The 20,259-nt window shown below is 36.4% G+C and overlaps 1 protein-coding gene and 1 long non-coding RNA gene across 5 annotated transcripts in view; one reads left to right on the top strand and one right to left on the bottom strand.

Moving 5' to 3' along the window:
• Nucleotides 1-3,233: 3,233 nt before the first annotated feature.
• Nucleotides 3,234-20,259, bottom strand: part of LOC138764951 (uncharacterized) — a 143,425-nt gene continuing 126,399 nt past the window's right edge. The window contains exon 6 of the long non-coding RNA XR_011358382.1: nt 3,234-3,321. This is a non-coding gene — a long non-coding RNA (uncharacterized lncRNA). The remainder of the gene's footprint in view (nt 3,322-20,259) is intronic.
• The window catches only part of LOC138764947 (bile acid receptor-like), a 139,529-nt gene continuing 123,661 nt past the window's right edge, over nt 4,392-20,259 (top strand). Inside the window, exons 1-3 of one of the 4 annotated variants that reach the window (XM_069941431.1) lie at nt 4,392-4,735; nt 5,043-5,125; nt 6,070-6,110. The gene's annotated coding sequence lies outside the window, so the exon portion shown is untranslated. The remainder of the gene's footprint in view (nt 4,736-5,042; nt 5,126-6,069; nt 6,111-20,259) is intronic. The other 3 variants (XM_069941428.1, XM_069941432.1, XM_069941429.1) reach the window with 3 other exon arrangements.

The following is a 20,259-nucleotide window of genomic DNA, read 5'->3' as shown; positions in this document are numbered from 1 at the left end:
TCCAATGTAGCCAAGATTAGTGGTTATCGTCTTAAACACCAGCCTGTGTTTAATTTGCATTTAACCTGTGCTTAACACGATAAGTCTCCCCCCTCACAAAAGCAGATGTTTGTGATTGTTGGAGAACTACTTTTCCAACCTGAGAAGGATGCTGTAGGACCTCCTCAGTGCATTGCCTTAGGCTCAACTATTTTGGAGTCATTTCATCAATAACTATCCTTTCATTATTGAGTCAGAACTTGCAACTCTTCAGAAAATGAATAAGCCATTTCTTTGTACAGAAATATCTTAACAGCATTCAGATAAAGGCAGATAAATGACAAGTTACATTTGCACCACACACATATCCAATAACAGATGGTCTACCATTCTAACCATAAAATCCTGAGATTTCTTTTCACTGTGGGTGTAGCAGAATTACCACTAATTGGTAGTGCAAAAAATAAAATGTACACAGCGTAAAACATGTAAACAAAGAACTGTAAACAGATAATGAATATAAGCAAACTGACTATGCAATACAGAGAGAAACAACTTTTATATTCAAGAGTATTACAATATTGAGTTCTCATCAGCATCCCAAGGGTCATCTTGGATTCTTTGGGAAAGCCACACAAATACTTTGATTACAAGGGTAGATCTGAGGCTGTGAAAATAATTCACCTTGTACTATCTAGATGGTCTAAGTCAGGAGCATGATGGAATACACTTCAAATGCCTGGATGAGTTCCATCATCCCTTAGGAAGTTCAACCCCATTCAGTACAAATACAGAAATGCTGGAAGAACTTGGCCAGTCATGCAGCATTTGCAGAGAGAGAAACCATTTCTGAAGAAGAATCTATAACCTGAAGCATTAACATTCCATAGATGCTGCTGGACTAGCTGAGTTCTTCCAGTATTTTCTGTTTGTTTCAGATTCCAGCATCTGTAGTTTTATATGTTTACATCCAGTACAAAGCTGTTGTTTTTCTGCTACCTCAGGTACCATCCTAAACATATATTCCTTCTGCCTTTGAGGCACTCTGACTGCCCTATCTCCCTAGCACCATCATTTAGACCAGATTAACATCACATTCCAAATGTACACCTTGTACCACCAAGGATAATGACAGCAGATAATTGAAACACCACAATCTGCAATCTGAAGGTTCCCTTCAAAGCCCTTTTTCATTATTGCTGGGTCAAAATCCACACCCCAAAGGTATACAAGAAAAATCAACCTCTAGCATGCTGTAAATACTCCATGAAAAATGTTCAAAAGGCAAACAAAATAAAAACAAAAATCTGCTGATCGTCGAAAACCAGATTTTGGGAGAAACTTAATAAATTCTTATGCACCGACCCCCTTCAGAATGACTTACACTAATTTTAAAGAACGGTTGATATTTACAATCTAGAGATGAGAAAAAAATTCAATAAAACTGGCGGAACATCGTGAGATGCAAGTCAATGATAAAAGTTGCTCATTATTTCCTTTCATATCTTATCTATTTGTGTCACTGTTGTAGCTTGGAATAGTAATCAGGATAGGTTTCCATATCACTCCAATCAGGTAATAGTCTTGAAATAAATATAAAGCCTTATGGATTTGAATGAAGCACTGGAGGTTTAATGGCAACCTTGAACTCTACTCCACCAGGAGTTATCAAGCACAGCAAAGGGGAAAAAGAGAAAAATTAAGGAAAATTCTCAGCAGACTTTGCTGTGGATAAAATGATTCCCATTTCTTACACAGAGCGTCACAAATTGGCTTATATTAAATTGTTTAACTGCCCTTTGTAATGGAATAAGTTAATAAAATATATGTTTATAATGGGGGGAATAAAATGAGGTAGTTGAAGTCACTTTTCACAAGCAAACTTCACATTACAGAAACAAAGAGAAAAAGAGACAGAGACAGAAACTGAGAGAGAGAGAGAGAGAGAGAGGCTGCCAAGTGAAAAGCCTGCTAAAGACCCCATTTCAAGACAGGTTTTGAGTTCCGAGTTCAGCCTATTCGAAATCTCTGTAGTGGCTGTTATTTCCTGAAATAGGGGGAAAGAACTCTTTGCAGCAACTTGGAAGAAGGAACATTTCTTTAGAAAGACACTTCGGATGCTGATTGAAAGAAATCAGTTTGCATGTCCAACGAACAAAGAACATCTCTCTGCACCTACCAAAGACTTTCCTGGCTGCCTTAAGTTAAGGCACCTCTTGAATGTAATGACTGTTTAATGCTGTGCACAGTACTGAAAACTGCCTCATATCAGTGAACTTGAAAAAGTGAACAGTGACATGACAGTGGAAAAAAGAACCATCTTAAACAAACACAACACACACATACACACACACATGCTTAGAATTAGGAGGGGGTTAAGTAAAGTAACTTAATAGTGATAAGTTAAATATTGATATTATTCTGTGTTAAAAAAATAAAACCAATTTTGTTTAAGTAGCCATTGTCTTGGTGAATTTCCGTTGCTGCTGGCTTTTGAGTCCTTAGGGTTTGTAACACCTTCCAACAGATTATCTCTGACATTGTAGTAGGGTGGCCATTCCAAAGGAGGACATGGCCATAGGTTACCATATTTTATCAAATATATATACATATATGCACACACACTCACACACACACACACGTGTGTGTGTGTGTGTGTGTGTGTGTGTGTGTGTGTGTGTGTGTGTATGTAACCTATGACCATGTTCTCCTTTGGAATGGCCACCCTACACTGTAGGTTGCTGTTGAATGTTATATTAACCTGTAATCTTTAAGTACTTGAGCAGAATACTTACCAGTAGCAGTGAGACTGTGAAAAACTGACTCCAAGTGTGCTAAAGGAAATCTTCTGCCTCTCATGTTAAATCAAACCCATCAGTATGAGGAGCAGGAATTAGAACTGGATAATGTGGCTCCACAGGAATTCTTGAGTTCCTTTTGCCTCAGGTTTTGCCTCTTATTTGCTCCCACCCTGCCTACCATGACTTTCTGACATAGTGCTAAGGACTTTTCCATTAACAATGGCCTCCCAAAGTCTAGCCAAATCCCCTTGCTTATTAATCAGGCGGGACACTGATGCAATACAGAAGTGGTGGAGAAACTCAGCAGGTCATGAAGGATCCAAAGAAAGCAAGAGACAGTTGATGTTTCAGGCCTGAGCATTCACTAGACCCCAGCACTTGTCAATTTCTTGTTTACTTGCATGAGACTGATAGCAAGGGTGGTGGTGTGGACAAGGATTTCCTTACCTCATAATGCAGAGCACCCTTTGGTTTCCTTCTGCCTCAGACGCTTTGCCCTTCAGTCCTACTCTCATAGGCCATTGCAAAATGCATTTGCTTCCTAGAGGAGAGAAATGCTGGTTTCACAGAGTACAAAGTGTCAACATAAGAATCTATTCTACACCTTTTTTTTAATCTATCATCCAACCTGTGAAACTGGAACCTGGAGTTAGTTGGGAGAAAACATAAACACTGGTAGAGACTAGTTATGCAAAATAACTGTTGTTCTACATAAATCCATGTGAAGCAAGTGGGAAATAAGAAAAGGAAATGTCAAAAATACAGGTAAATCATGCAATAGGGCTTTGATTGCCAAAATGTCATTTGGAACTAGCTCTATCGATCATCTACATCTGCCAGAGAGTTGTGATTAATAGGCTCTAATCACCTTAAGACATCAACACATCTCACATGTTGCTGACCTGGTTCCAAGGCAGGTACTGAGGGAGGAGTTTGAGCGTAACAGCCTTTATAGGGATTTCCGAGAGGGAGGAATCACAGGTTCAGGGGGTGGGCCAGCTCACACGATACAAACAATACTGTGGTTGCACCAAAGTTCTGTGTACTTGATTTTCTTCTGCTATGCTTCTCCAAGATGTTTAAAATGTGTATTAATTTTTGAGTGTGTATTCATGGCTTCAGAAAGCTTTTGTGGTCGAAGAAAGTAAAAGAATGGAATAATTTTCTTTACAAGTTCAAAACCATTATTTGGGAGCACTGATTCAAAGAGATGCCAGCAGTGACAAATCATGCTTCTAAATTGATCATCTTTTTAAACATTAATATTTTCCACATTATTTTAGCTGCTAGAGTTTTATTCATCACGTGAAGCTACAATAACAATACCAAGGTGCAAATCAAGCTAAGTATACTGTTGAAAAATACTGCAGGTCTGGGCAACATAATCAGCAGCTTTGACAGTGAAATATGGATGTGGATCCCACAATGTCCTCAAGAGTTCAGAGAATTATTTCTTCTTTCATGCAATCTAAACCAAACTAACCATACAGGGGTTTGTTCAAATATTTGGTCTGGATTTGCTGTTGAGGTCTGTCACCGGGTGATGAATACAAAGAAGTTTTCTTCTCTTATCTGCCAGGCTTTGCCTAAACTTGAAGGTAAAAAGAAAAATCAAAGATTTGAAAATGGGGTAACAGAAGATAAATATAGCTTGGGGGATCTCTATGACCTGGCTGTGGACAGAAACGATGAGCCAGTTCTGTTTGATTTATTCTCACTAGGGGCTGCCCTTTCTCTGACCCAAGAGGGAGCTGTGTGGGAAGCTAGTTAGTGTGATAGGCCTCTAGTGCTGCTCTGCAGAATGTCTGGAGCCAGAGTGTTTGCAAAGAGCCACTGATAAATAGGCAAAAAAGGCCCTGCTCGTTCCAGCTGGACTTCAGTGAAGCTCGGAGAGCATTGTATCCTCACGTAACAACTCAAACAGGCAAGAACATCCTATGCTGTACCAAATCCTGGTAAGCAGACTTTTAAGAATATAATTTTAACCTTAATTTCAAAGTTTTACCAAACTTTGGTGACTTTAAAATGCAGTTTACAATCAAGACAAAAATTCACAGATACATGACAGTTCTCAAAACTATCTTTTACTTGGGAAAAATTGTGGAAAATAATTAGCATTGGCAGAATTAATATTGGTTATGTTTTATTCTGTTCAGGGCATGAGATAACAATGACTTCATCTTTTATATTAATTTTAAAGTACATTGCAAATGCTGAGTTTGATGACTCTTCTAAAGGTTGGTTATACTGTATATCCATCAGATTTCAAACTTCTCAACATTGATACTATGATTCAAAAATATTACATAAGATGGCCGCGAAGCAACTTAGGATATCGTGAAATTGTAAGCTATTGTATAAAAGCAAGTTCTTTCATATAATCCTTGAAATTCGCATGTGTATTTACAATATGATCACTGACAATAAACAAAAATATTGCTGCAGTCTTGGATATGTCATAATATAAAGCATAAGCCATTGAAGGCCAGTTATTTGGTACGAAATTTCTGATAGTAGATAAGCATTCTTCTGACATAAACCTAGAACAAAGAAATATTAATGTATTAACATTGCTAAATGTTTTAACGTTCACAAGTTATGTAAATTAATCCATATTTAATTTTTTCTGATTGAAACAATATGAAAGGAATTATAGTACATTGTATCTTAAAATAGTGGCACATTTTGTTTCAGGAGTAATTGAAATTCTAAAGAATTAAATATAAATCTTAAAGTGCCAATGTTGAGTTGTAAAGATTTTTGACACCCCGGTAAATTAGGAAATAACTGTTACACGTGATAGACCAAATATGCAAAAGGAAAGGACAGTTGAGTATGTACCTGCCAACCACAGAGAACATCTCACAATTAATTTAGAAATAATAATGTTCAAGAACTTATTTGTTGCTATAAATGAACAATCTCTCATAGTTGATGTGTTATTCATGTGAAACACATTTATGCTTTGGATAATACGTGAAAGAAAACTGAAAATCAAATTATTACTGAAATAACCTCTAGAAAGAAGAGTTTTTTTTAGGCACAAGGCAATTTATATAAGACAAAATAACAAATAAAAGATTAATTGCTAAGTGGAGCTTAAAGGCATTCTGTTTATGAAGTGAGATTGTAATCGATTATTGTAAATGCTTTGAATAAGAGCAGGCTTCTATTTAGATTGAAATTGAAAGAAATGATCTTGTGATGAAATAATGATTAAAAAAATTGCAATTTTAATAAGCAAGTAAAGTGTAAAGACTGAGGGATGAAAGTGTTTTGGAATTTTCAGCCTTGGAAGATATTGTGATTTGAAGACAGTGACAATGGAAGGTAAGGAAAAGTTCTGTATGAAAAGAATCTTAGCATACAGGATATTCATGTATTTTTTAAATTTTCTAGCTTTTTTGAAAAATGATTGAAACAGTCTGTCCAATGATGTGAGAAATAGTCAAGATTTGGGCTAAATCGATTCTATAATGTGAAAAATTTTAATGGAACTAAAGCTCCACCCAAATCTGTTAGTATTTGTATCTCATTTCTGTAGCTGGCTTTGAACATTCAAATTAGAGTTTTCTATAATGAACACTTTTACAAAAGGGCGTGGTGGCAAATTATCATTATTATCACAAAAGATGGAATAATGGAAAATGTGATGAACTTTTAGAAGACCATGGGTGTCTGTGGAGAGACTGGAGCTTAAGTTAAAAAAAACCCAAATAGGTCAGCATACTTGAAAGAATGATGTTAACACTTTGGATGGAGGCTTTCATCATAAAGCAGTAACATTAGTTTGCTTTTCTATTTAGTATAAATATATTGAGCATTTTCTGCATGCATACAAGCTTTTCTCACTTAAATTTTTTTTAACATGATATACAATAAAATTGAAGTTGAGTATAAACATTTCTGTATATCTTGAAAATGGATGGCCATGTGATAGACTCTTCCCAACTTTGGAAGCAATAAAAGTGAAACTCATCTTTGTTCTCTACCACTAAATGCATGCAAAGAATATTGGCCATGAGCTACATACACCTCTGTAATGGTGTTTCATTAACTTTAATTGATATGATTATTTAGAGATTAATACAACTGATTTACACTTGAGCACACATTTTAATGATGAGAAAAATTAAATTCCACAGAAATCAAAAGATCAAAACCTATAAGTATACAAAATCTACCCAACCTGCTTTGTTGCAAGAAGCTTGGGTATCAACTCATAGATGAAAGCCCAAGGATTTATGGAGTGCTCTAACTGCCTTCTTTTATCAGGACATAATCCTTATTAAAATGGTTGTCATTGTTATTGCTACTGTAAGGCATATTTCATCCAGAGACTATTTTCCTCCAATAAATCTTTCCTTCTTTTTGTGTACAATAATCTCTTGTTTATTCCCCCCTTTCTCCACTAGCTCATGCAAAGTCTTGAATTTTTCATCACAATTAAAATATTTAATAATATAACTTATTGAAACTCCCTGAGAGACAGGGAACATCTTAGGAACCAACCCATAAAAACAATCAGATGACTGATTAGGTTTGAAATAAGATATCCTCTTGTGGAGGCAGAGGGCATGGAATGAGAAAAAAATTAAGTGTACATTTTTCTTCATTAGAAAACAGGATTCTGCCATTGTGGCAGTAGAACATAGTACTGTTAGATATAAACAGATGAAAATAGACACAAAAGTAATTGTCAATTTAGAAAATACTTCAGGTCTGAATGTGATACATCCTCGGTTACTAGGGAAGCAAACATGGAAATTATGGATGCTCTGGCTACAATATTCCACTCATCCCAAGGAGTGAAAGATTTCATACATTTGAAATAGAAAAAAGATAAACTTGAAAAGCGAAACACTCAATGGAAAATTTTTGTTGAAGCATCAACAATATTCACCTCAACATTGTTTGGAAATCATCGGATCCTTTGGTGTGATAGACATAGGTAAAGTTATAAATTAATTAACTCACATGAGTTACGGGAGAAATCTTCAGAGAACATAGTCTGACAAAAGTAAATTAGATGTGGAATTAATAAATAAAAGTTCATCCAGATTTTTTGAAGATAAAATATGTTTAACTAACTTGTTTGAAGCCAAAATGGAGCATATGGCTGAAAACAATTGATTTGAAATTTTGTAAATTGACTTTCTCAAAGCATGGATGAGTATCACGCATGCACCTGAGTGAAAATAAAAGCCATGAAGAGATTATGTCAACATGGAGACAAAAGTAGTTGATAATAGAAAGCAGAAGCAGTATACATTGTTGTTCTTCAAAGATTGACAGTAGGGCCATTGTTCCTCTTCATATATATTATACTGTCAAAGAAGGACTGTAGGGCCATTGTTCCTCTTCATATATATTATACCGTCAAAGAAGGACTGTAGGGCCATTGTACCTCTTCATATATATTATACCGTCAAAGAAGGACTATAGGGCCATTGTTCCTCTTCATATATATTATACCGTCAAAGAAGGACTGTAGGGCCATTGTTCCTCTTCATATATATTATACCGTCAAAGAAGGACTGTAGGGCCATTGTTCCTCTTCATATATATTATACCGTCAAAGAAGGACTGTAGGGCCATTGTTCCTCTTCATATATATTATGCTGTCAAAGAAGGACTGTAGGGCCATTGTTCCTCTTCATATATATTATACTGTCAAAGAAGGACTGTAGGGCCATTGTTCCTCTTCATATATATTATACTGTCAAAGAAGGACAGTAGGGCCATTGTTCCTCTTCATATATATTATACTGTCAAAGAAGGACTGTAGGGCCATTGTTCCTCTTCATATATATTATACTGTCAAAGAAGGACTGTAGGGCCATTGTTCCTCTTCATATATATTATACTGTCAAAGAAGGACTGTAGGGCCATTGTACCTCTTCATATATATTATACCGTCAAAGAAGGACTATAGGGCCATTGTTCCTCTTCATATATATTATACCGTCAAAGAAGGACTGTAGGGCCATTGTTCCTCTTCATATATATTATACCGTCAAAGAAGGACTGTAGGGCCATTGTTCCTCTTCATATATATTATACCGTCAAAGAAGGACTGTAGGGCCATTGTTCCTCTTCATATATATTATGCCGTCAAAGAAGGACTGTAGGGCCATTGTTCCTCTTCATATATATTATACTGTCAAAGAAGGACTGTAGGGCCATTGTTCCTCTTCATATATATTATACTGTCAAAGAAGGACAGTAGGGCCATTGTTCCTCTTCATATATATTATACTGTCAAAGAAGGACTGTAGGGCCATTGTTCCTCTTCATATATATTATACTGTCAAAGAAGGACTGTAGGGCCATTGTTCCTCTTCATATATATTATACTGTCAAAGAAGGACTGTAGGGCCATTGTTCCTCTTCATATATATTATACTGTCAAAGAAGGACTGTAGGGCCATTGTTCCTCTTCATATATATTATACTGTCAAAGAAGGACTGTAGGGCCATTGTTCCTCTTCATATATATTATACTGTCAAAGAAGGACTGTAGGGCCATTGTTCCTCTTCATATATATTATACTGTCAAAGAAGGACTGTAGGGCCATTGTTCCTCTTCATATATATTATACTGTCAAAGAAGGACTGTAGGGCCATTGTTCCTCTTCATATATATTATACTGTCAAAGAAGGACTATAGGGCCATTGTTCCTCTTCATATATATTATACTGTCAAAGAAGGACTGTAGGGCCATTGTTCTCTTCATATATATTATACTGTCAAAGAAGGACAGTAGGGCCATTGTTCCTCTTCATATATATTATACTGTCAAAGAAGGACTGTAGGGCCATTGTTCCTCTTCATATATATTATACTGTCAAAGAAGGACTATAGGGCCATTGTTCCTCTTCATATATATTATACTGTCAAAGAAGGACTGTAGGGCCATTGTTCCTCTTCATATATATTATACTGTCAAAGAAGGACTGTAGGGCCATTGTTCCTCTTCATATATATTATACTGTCAAAGAAGGACTGTAGGGCCATTGTTCCTCTTCATATATATTATACCGTCAAAGAAGGACTGTAGGGCCATTGTTCCTCTTCATATATATTATACCGTCAAAGAAGGACTGTAGGGCCATTGTTCCTCTTCATATATATTATACCGTCAAAGAAGGACTGTAGGGCCATTGTTCCTCTTCATATATATTATACCGTCAAAGAAGGACAGTAGGGCCATTGTTCCTCTTCATATATATTATACCGTCAAAGAAGGACTATAGGGCCATTGTTCCTCTTCATATATATTATACTGTCAAAGAAGGACTATAGGGCCATTGTTCCTCTTCATATATATTATACTGTCAAAGAAGGACTGTAGGGCCATTGTTCCTCTTCATATATATTATACTGTCAAAGAAGGACTGTAGGGCCATTGTTCCTCTTCATATATATTATACTGTCAAAGAAGGACTGTAGGGCCATTGTTCCTCTTCATATATATTATACCGTCAAAGAAGGACTGTAGGGCCATTGTTCCTCTTCATATATATTATACCGTCAAAGAAGTACTGTAGGGCCATTGTTCCTCTTCATATATATTATACCGTCAAAGAAGGACTGTAGGGCCATTGTTCCTCTTCATATATATAATACCATCATAGAAGGACTGTAGGGCCATTGTTCCTCTTCATATATATTATACTGTCAAAGAAGGACTGTAGGGCCATTGTTCCTCTTCATATATATTATACTGTCAAAGAAGGACTGTAGGGCCATTGTTCCTCTTCATATATATTATACCGTCAAAGAAGGACTGTAGGGCCATTGTTCCTCTTCATATATATTATACCGTCAAAGAAGTACTGTAGGGCCATTGTTCATCTTCATATATATTATACCGTCAAAGAAGGACTGTAGGGCCATTGTTCCTCTTCATATATATTATACTGTCAAAGAAGGACTGTAGGGCCATTATTCCTCTTCATATATATTATACTGTCAAAGAAGGACTGTAGGGCCATTGTTCCTCTTCATATATATTATACTGTCAATGAGGGACTGTAGGGCCATTGTTCCTCTTCATATATATTATACTGTCAAAGAAGGACTGTAGGGCCATTGTTCCTCTTCATATATATTATACTGTCAAGGAAGGACTGTAGGGCCATTGTTCCTCTTCATATATATTATACTGTCAAAGAAGGACTATAGGGCCATTGTTCCTCTTCATATATATTATACTGTCAAAGAAGGACTGTAGTGCCATTGTTCCTCTTCATATATATTATACTGTCAAAGAAGGACTATAGGGCCATTGTTCCTCTTCATATATATTATACTGTCAAAGAAGGACTGTAGTGCCATTGTTCCTCTTCATATATATTATACTGTCAAAGAAGGACTATAGGGCCATTGTTCCTCTTCATATATATTATACCGTCAAAGAAGGACTGTAGGGCCATTGTTCCTCTTCATATATATTATACTGTCAAAGAAGGACTGTAGGGCCATTGTTCCTCTTCATATATATTATACTGTCAAAGAAGGACAGTAGGGCCATTGTTCCTCTTCATATATATTATACTGTCAAAGAAGGACTGTAGGGCCATTGTTCCTCTTCATATATATTATACTGTCAAAGAAGGACAGTAGGGCCATTGTTCCTCTTCATATATATTATACTGTCAAAGAAGGACTGTAGGGCCATTGTTCCTCTTCATATATATTATACTGTCAAAGAAGGACTGTAGGGCCATTGTTCCTCTTCATATATATTATACTGTCAAAGAAGGACTGTAGGGCCATTGTTCCTCTTCATATATATTATACTGTCAAAGAAGGACTGTAGGGCCATTGTTCCTCTTCATATATATTATACTGTCAAAGAAGGACTGTAGGGCCATTGTTCTTCTTCATATATATTATACTGTCAAAGAAGGACAGTAGGGCCATTGTTCCTCTTCATATATATTATACCGTCAAAGAAGGACTGTAGGGCCATTGTTCCTCTTCATATATATTATACCGTCAAAGAAGGACAGTGGGGCCATTGTTCCTCTTCATATATATTATACCGTCAAAGAAGGACTGTAGGGCCATTGTTCCTCTTCATATATATTATACTGTCAAAGAAGGACAGTAGGGCCATTGTTCCTCTTCATATATATTATACTGTCAAAGAAGGACTGTAGGGCCATTGTTCCTCTTCATATATATTATACTGTCAAAGAAGGACTGTAGGGCCATTGTTCCTCTTCATATATATTATACTGTCAAAGAAGGACTGTAGGGCCATTGTTCCTCTTCATATATATTATACTGTCAAAGAAGGTCTGTAGGGCCATTGTTCCTCTTCATATATATTATACTGTCAAAGAAGGACTGTAGGGCCATTGTTCCTCTTCATATATATTATACTGTCAAAGAAGGACAGTAGGGCCATTGTTCCTCTTCATATATATTATACTGTCAAAGAAGGACTGTAGGGCCATTGTTCCTCTTCATATATATTATACTGTCAAAGAAGGACTGTAGGGCCATTGTTCCTCTTCATATATATTATACTGTCAAAGAAGGACTGTAGGGCCATTGTTCCTCTTCATATATATTATACTGTCAAAGAAGGACTGTAGGGCCATTGTTCCTCTTCATATATATTATACTGTCAAAGAAGGACAGTAGGGCCATTGTTCCTCTTCATATATATTATACTGTCAAAGAAGGACTGTAGGGCCATTGTTCCTCTTCATATATATTATACTGTCAAAGAAGGACTGTAGGGCCATTGTTCCTCTTCATATATATTATACTGTCAAAGAAGGACTGTAGGGCCATTGTTCCTCTTCATATATATTATACTGTCAAAGAAGGACTGTAGGGCCATTGTTCCTCTTCATATATATTATACTGTCAAAGAAGGACTGTAGGGCCATTGTTCCTCTTCATATATATTATACTGTCAAAGAAGGACTGTAGGGCCATTGTTCCTCTTCATATATATTATACTGTCAAAGAAGGACTGTAGGACCATTGTTCCTCTTCATATATATTATACTGTCAAAGAAGGACTGTAGGGCCATTGTTCCTCTTCATATATATTATACTGTCAAAGAAGGACTGTAGGGCCATTGTTCCTCTTCATATATATTATACTGTCAAAGAAGGACTGTAGGGCCATTGTTCCTCTTCATATATATTATACTGTCAAAGAAGGACTATAGGGCCATTGTTCCTCTTCATATATATTATACTGTCAAAGAAGGACTGTAGGGCCATTGTTCTCTTCATATATATTATACTGTCAAAGAAGGACTGTAGGGCCATTGTTCTCTTCATATATATTATACTGTCAAAGAAGGACAGTAGGGCCATTGTTCCTCTTCATATATATTATACTGTCAAAGAAGGACTATAGGGCCATTGTTCCTCTTCATATATATTATACTGTCAAAGAAGGACGGTAGGGCCATTGTTCCTCTTCATATATATTATACTGTCAAAGAAGGACTGTAGGGCCATTGTTCCTCTTCATATATATTATACTGTCAAAGAAGGACTGTAGGGCCATTGTTCCTCTTCATATATATTATACTGTCAAAGAAGGACTGTAGGGCCATTGTTCCTCTTCATATGTATTATACCGTCAAAGAAGGACTGTAGGGCCATTGTTCCTCTTCATATATATTATACCGTCAAAGAAGGACTGTAGGGCCATTGTTCCTCTTCATATATATTATACCGTCAAAGAAGGACTGTAGGGCCATTGTTCCTCTTCATATATATTATACTGTCAAAGAAGGACAGTAGGGCCATTGTTCCTCTTCATATATATTATACTGTCAAAGAAGGACTATAGGGCCATTGTTCCTCTTCATATATATTATACTGTCAAAGAAGGACTGTAGGGCCATTGTTCCTCTTCATATATATTATACTGTCAAAGAAGGACTGTAGGGCCATTGTTCCTCTTCATATATATTATACTGTCAAAGAAGGACTGTAGGGCCATTGTTCCTCTTCATATATATTATACCGTCAAAGAAGGACTGTAGGGCCATTGTTCCTCTTCATATATATTATACCGTCAATGAAGTACTGTAGGGCCATTGTTCCTCTTCATATATATTATACCGTCAAAGAAGGACTGTAGGGCCATTGTTCCTCTTCATATATATAATACCGTCATAGAAGGACTGTAGGGCCATTGTTCCTCTTCATATATATTATACTGTCAAAGAAGGACTGTAGGGCCATTATTCCTCTTCATATATATTATACTGTCAAAGAAGGAATGTAGGGCCATTGTTCCTCTTCATATATATTATACTGTCAAAGAAGGACTGTAGGGCCATTGTTCCTCTTCATATATATTATACTGTCAAGGAAGGACTGTAGGGCCATTGTTCCTCTTCATATATATTATACTGTCAAAGAAGGACTATAGGGCCATTGTTCCTCTTCATATATATTATACCGTCAAAGAAGGACTGTAGGGCCATTGTTCCTCTTCATATATATTATACCGTCAATGAAGTACTGTAGGGCCATTGTTCCTCTTCATATATATTATACCGTCAAAGAAGGACTGTAGGGCCATTGTTCCTCTTCATATATATAATACCGTCATAGAAGGACTGTAGGGCCATTGTTCCTCTTCATATATATTATACTGTCAAAGAAGGACTGTAGGGCCATTATTCCTCTTCATATATATTATACTGTCAAAGAAGGACTGTAGGGCCATTGTTCCTCTTCATATATATTATACTGTCAAAGAGGGACTGTAGGGCCATTGTTCCTCTTCATATATATTATACTGTCAAAGAAGGACTGTAGGGCCATTGTTCCTCTTCATATATATTATACTGTCAAGGAAGGACTGTAGGGCCATTGTTCCTCTTCATATATATTATACTGTCAAAGAAGGACTATAGGGCCATTGTTCCTCTTCATATATATTATACTGTCAAAGAAGGACTGTAGTGCCATTGTTCCTCTTCATATATATTATACTGTCAAAGAAGGACTATAGGGCCATTGTTCCTCTTCATATATATTATACCGTCAAAGAAGGACTGTAGGGCCATTGTTCCTCTTCATATATATTATACCGTCAAAGAAGGACTGTAGGGCCATTGTTCCTCTTCATATATATTATACTGTCAAAGAAGGACTGTAGGGCCATTGTTCCTCTTCATATATATTATACTGTCAAAGAAGGACTGTAGGGCCATTGTTCCTCTTCATATATATTATACTGTCAAAGAAGGAGAGTAGGGCCATTGTTCCTCTTCATATATATTATACTGTCAAAGAAGGACTGTAGGGCCATTGTTCCTCTTCATATATATTATACTGTCAAAGAAGGACAGTAGGGCCATTGTTCCTCTTCATATATATTATACTGTCAAAGAAGGACTGTAGGGCCATTGTTCCTCTTCATATATATTATACTGTCAAAGAAGGACTGTAGGGCCATTGTTCCTCTTCATATATATTATACTGTCAAAGAAGGACTGTAGGGCCATTGTTCCTCTTCATATATATTATACTGTCAAAGAAGGACTGTAGGGCCATTGTTCCTCTTCATATATATTATACTGTCAAAGAAGGACTGTAGGGCCATTGTTCTTCTTCATATATATTATACTGTCAAAGAAGGACAGTAGGGCCATTGTTCCTCTTCATATATATTATACTGTCAAAGAAGGACTGTAGGGCCATTGTTCCTCTTCATATATATTATACTGTCAAAGAAGGACTGTAGGGCCATTGTTCCTCTTCATATATATTATACTGTCAAAGAAGGACTGTAGTGCCATTGTTCCTCTTCATATATATTATACTGTCAAAGAAGGACTGTAGGGCCATTGTTCCTCTTCATATATATTATACTGTCAAAGAAGGACTGTAGGGCCATTGTTCCTCTTCATATATATTATACTGTCAAAGAAGGACTGTAGGGCCATTGTTCCTCTTCATATATATTATACTGTCAAAGAAGGACTGTAGGGCCATTGTTCCTCTTCATTATATTATACTGTCAAAGAAGGACTATAGGGCCATTGTTCCTCTTCATATATATTATACTGTCAAAGAAGGACTGTAGGGCCATTGTTCCTCTTCATATATATTATACTGTCAAAGAAGGACTGTAGGGCCATTGTTCCTCTTCATATATATTATACTGTCAAAGAAGGACTATAGGGCCATTGTTCCTCTTCATATATATTATACTGTCAAAGAAGGACTGTAGTGCCATTGTTCCTCTTCATATATATTATACTGTCAAAGAAGGACTATAGGGCATTGTTCCTCTTCATATATATTATACCGTCAAAGAAGGACTGTAGGGCCATTGTTCCTCTTCATATATATTATACCGTCAAAGAAGGACTGTAGGGCCATTGTTCCTCTTCATATATATTATACTGTCAAAGAAGGACTGTAGGGCCATTGTTCCTCTTCATATATATTATACTGTCAAAGAAGGACTGTAGTGCCATTGTTCCTCTTCATATATATTATACTGTCAAAGAAGGACTGTAGGGCCATTGTTCCTCTTCATATATATTATACTGTCAAAGAAGGACTGTAGGGCCATTGTTCCTCTTCATATATATTACACTGTCAAAGAAGGACTGTAGGGCCATTGTTCCTCTTCATATATATTACACTGTCAAAGAAGGACTGTAGGGCCATTGTTCCTCTTCATATATATTATACTGTCAAAGAAGGATTGTAGGGCCATTGTTCCTCTTCATATATATTATACTGTCAAAGAAGGACTGTAGGGCCATTGTTCCTCTTCATATATATTATACTGTCAAAGAAGGACTGTAGGGCCATTGTTCCTCTTCATATATATTATACTGTCAAAGAAGGACTGTAGGGCCATTGTTCCTCTTCATATATATTATACTGTCAAAGAAGGACTGTAGGGCCATTGTTCCTCTTCATATATATTATACCGTTAAAGAAGGACTGTAGGGCCATTGTTCCTCTTCATATATATTATACCGTCAAAGAAGGACTGTAGGGCCATTGTTCCTCTTCATATATATTATACCGTCAAAGAAGGACTGTAGGGCCATTGTTCCTCTTCATATATATTATACCGTCAAAGAAGGACTATAGGGCCATTGTTCCTCTTCATATATATTATACTGTCAAAGAAGGACTGTAGGGCCATTGTTCCTCTTCATATATATTATACTGTCAAAGAAGGACAGTAGGGCCATTGTTCCTCTTCATATATATTATACTGTCAAAGAAGGACTGTAGGGCCATTGTTCCTCTTCATATATATTATACTGTCAAAGAAGGACTGTAGGGCCATTGTTCCTCTTCATATATATTATACTGTCAAAGAAGGACTGTAGTGCCATTGTTCCTCTTCATATATATTATACTGTCAAAGAAGGACTGTAGGGCCATTGTTCCTCTTCATATATATTATACTGTCAAAGAAGGACGGTAGGGCCATTGTTCCTCTTCATATATATTATACTGTCAAAGAAGGACTGTAGGGCCATTGTTCCTCTTCATATATATTATACTGTCAAAGAAGGACTGTAGGGCCATTGTTCCTCTTCATATATATTATACTGTCAAAGAAGGACTATAGGGCCATTGTTCCTCTTCATATATATTATACTGTCAAAGAAGGACTGTAGTGCCATTGTTCCTCTTCATATATATTATACTGTCAAAGAAGGACACTAGGGCCATTGTTCCTCTTCATATATATTATACTGTCAAAGAAGGACTGTAGTGCCATTGTTCCTCTTCATATATATTATACTGTCAAAGAAGGACTATAGGGCATTGTTCCTCTTCATATATATTATACCGTCAAAGAAGGACTGTAGGGCCATTGTTCCTCTTCATATATATTATACCGTCAAAGGAGGACTGTAGGGCCATTGTTCCTCTTCATATATATTATACTGTCAAAGAAGGACTGTAGGACCATTGTTCCTCTTCATATATATAATACTGTCAAAGAAGGACTGTAGGGCCATTGTTCCTCTTCATATATATTATACTGTCAAAGAAGGACAGTAGGGCCATTGTTCCTCTTCATATATATTATACTGTCAAAGAAGGACTGTAGGGCCATTGTTCCTCTTCATATATATTATACTGTCAAAGAAGGACTGTAGGGCCATTGTTCCTCTTCATATATATTATACTGTCAAAGAAGGACTGTAGGGCCATTGTTCCTCTTCATATATATTATACTGTCAAAGAAGGACTGTAGGGCCATTGTTCCTCTTCATATATATTATTCTGTCAAAGAAGGACTGTAGGGCCATTGTTCCTCTTCATATATATTATACTGTCAAAGAAGGACTGTAGGGCCATTGTTCCTCTTCATATATATTATACTGTCAAAGAAGGACTGTAGGGCAATTGTTCCTCTTCATATATATTATACTGTCAAAGAAGGACTGTAGGGCCATTGTTCCTCTTCATATATATTATACTGTCAAAGAAGGACTGTAGGGCCATTGTTCCTCTTCATATATATTACACTGTCAAAGAAGGACTGTAGGGCCATTTTCCTCTTCATATATATTATACTGTCAAAGAAGGACTGTAGGGCCATTGTTCCTCTTCATATATATTATACTGTCAAAGAAGGACTGTAGGGCCATTGTTCCTCTTCATATATATTATACTGTCAAAGAAGGACTGTAGGGCCATTGTTCCTCTTCATATATATTATACTGTCAAAGAAGGACTGTAGGGCCATTGTTCCTCTTCATATATATTATACTGTCAAAGAAGGACTGTAGGGCCATTGTTCCTCTTCATATATATTATACTGTCAAAGAAGGACTATAGGGCCATTGTTCCTCTTCATATATATTATACCGTCAAAGAAGGACTGTAGGGCCATTGTTCCTCTTCATATATATTATACCGTCAATGAAGTACTGTAGGGCCATTGTTCCTCTTCATATATATTATACCGTCAAAGAAGGACTGTAGGGCCATTGTTCCTCTTCATATATATAATACCGTCATAGAAGGACTGTAGGGCCATTGTTCCTCTTCATATATATTATACTGTCAAAGAAGGACTGTAGGGCCATTATTCCTCTTCATATATATTATACTGTCAAAGAAGGACTGTAGGGCCATTGTTCCTCTTCATATATATTATACTGTCAAAGAGGGACTGTAGGGCCATTGTTCCTCTTCATATATATTATACTGTCAAAGAAGGACTGTAGGGCCATTGTTCCTCTTCATATATATTATACTGTCAAGGAAGGACTGTAGGGCCATTGTTCCTCTTCATATATATTATACTGTCAAAGAAGGACTATAGGGCCATTGTTCCTCTTCATATATATTATACTGTCAAAGAAGGACTGTAGTGCCATTGTTCCTCTTCATATATATTATACTGTCAAAGAAGGACTATAGGGCCATTGTTCCTCTTCATATATATTATACCGTCAAAGAAGGACTGTAGGGCCATTGTTCCTCTTCATATATATTATACCGTCAAAGAAGGACTGTAGGGCCATTGTTCCTCTTCATATATATTATACTGTCAAAGAAGGACTGTAGGGCCATTGTTCCTCTTCATATATATTATACTGTCAAAGAAGGACTGTAGGGCCATTGTTCCTCTTCATATATATTATACTGTCAAAGAAGGAGAGTAGGGCCATTGTTCCTCTTCATATATATTATACTGTCAAAGAAGGACTGTAGGGCCATTGTTCCTCTTCATATATATTATACTGTCAAAGAAGGACAGTAGGGCCATTGTTCCTCTTCATATATATTATACTGTCAAAGAAGGACTGTAGGGCCATTGTTCCTCTTCATATATATTATACTGTCAAAGAAGGACTGTAGGGCCATTGTTCCTCTTCATATATATTATACTGTCAAAGAAGGACTGTAGGGCCATTGTTCCTCTTCATATATATTATACTGTCAAAGAAGGACTGTAGGGCCATTGTTCCTCTTCATATATATTATACTGTCAAAGAAGGACTGTAGGGCCATTGTTCTTCTTCATATATATTATACTGTCAAAGAAGGACAGTAGGGCCATTGTTCCTCTTCATATATATTATACTGTCAAAGAAGGACTGTAGGGCCATTGTTCCTCTTCATATATATTATACTGTCAAAGAAGGACTGTAGGGCCATTGTTCCTCTTCATATATATTATACTGTCAAAGAAGGACTGTAGTGCCATTGTTCCTCTTCATATATATTATACTGTCAAAGAAGGACTGTAGGGCCATTGTTCCTCTTCATATATATTATACTGTCAAAGAAGGACTGTAGGGCCATTGTTCCTCTTCATATATATTATACTGTCAAAGAAGGACTGTAGGGCCATTGTTCCTCTTCATATATATTATACTGTCAAAGAAGGACTGTAGGGCCATTGTTCCTCTTCATTATATTATACTGTCAAAGAAGGACTATAGGGCCATTGTTCCTCTTCATATATATTATACTGTCAAA

The sequence above is a fragment of the Narcine bancroftii genome, chromosome 5, assembly GCF_036971445.1.
Source record: "Narcine bancroftii isolate sNarBan1 chromosome 5, sNarBan1.hap1, whole genome shotgun sequence".
In the NCBI taxonomy this organism is placed as follows: domain Eukaryota; kingdom Metazoa; phylum Chordata; class Chondrichthyes; order Torpediniformes; family Narcinidae; genus Narcine; species Narcine bancroftii.
Note: the sequence above shows the minus strand (reverse complement) of the source record. Positions and strands in the feature narration are given on the sequence as shown.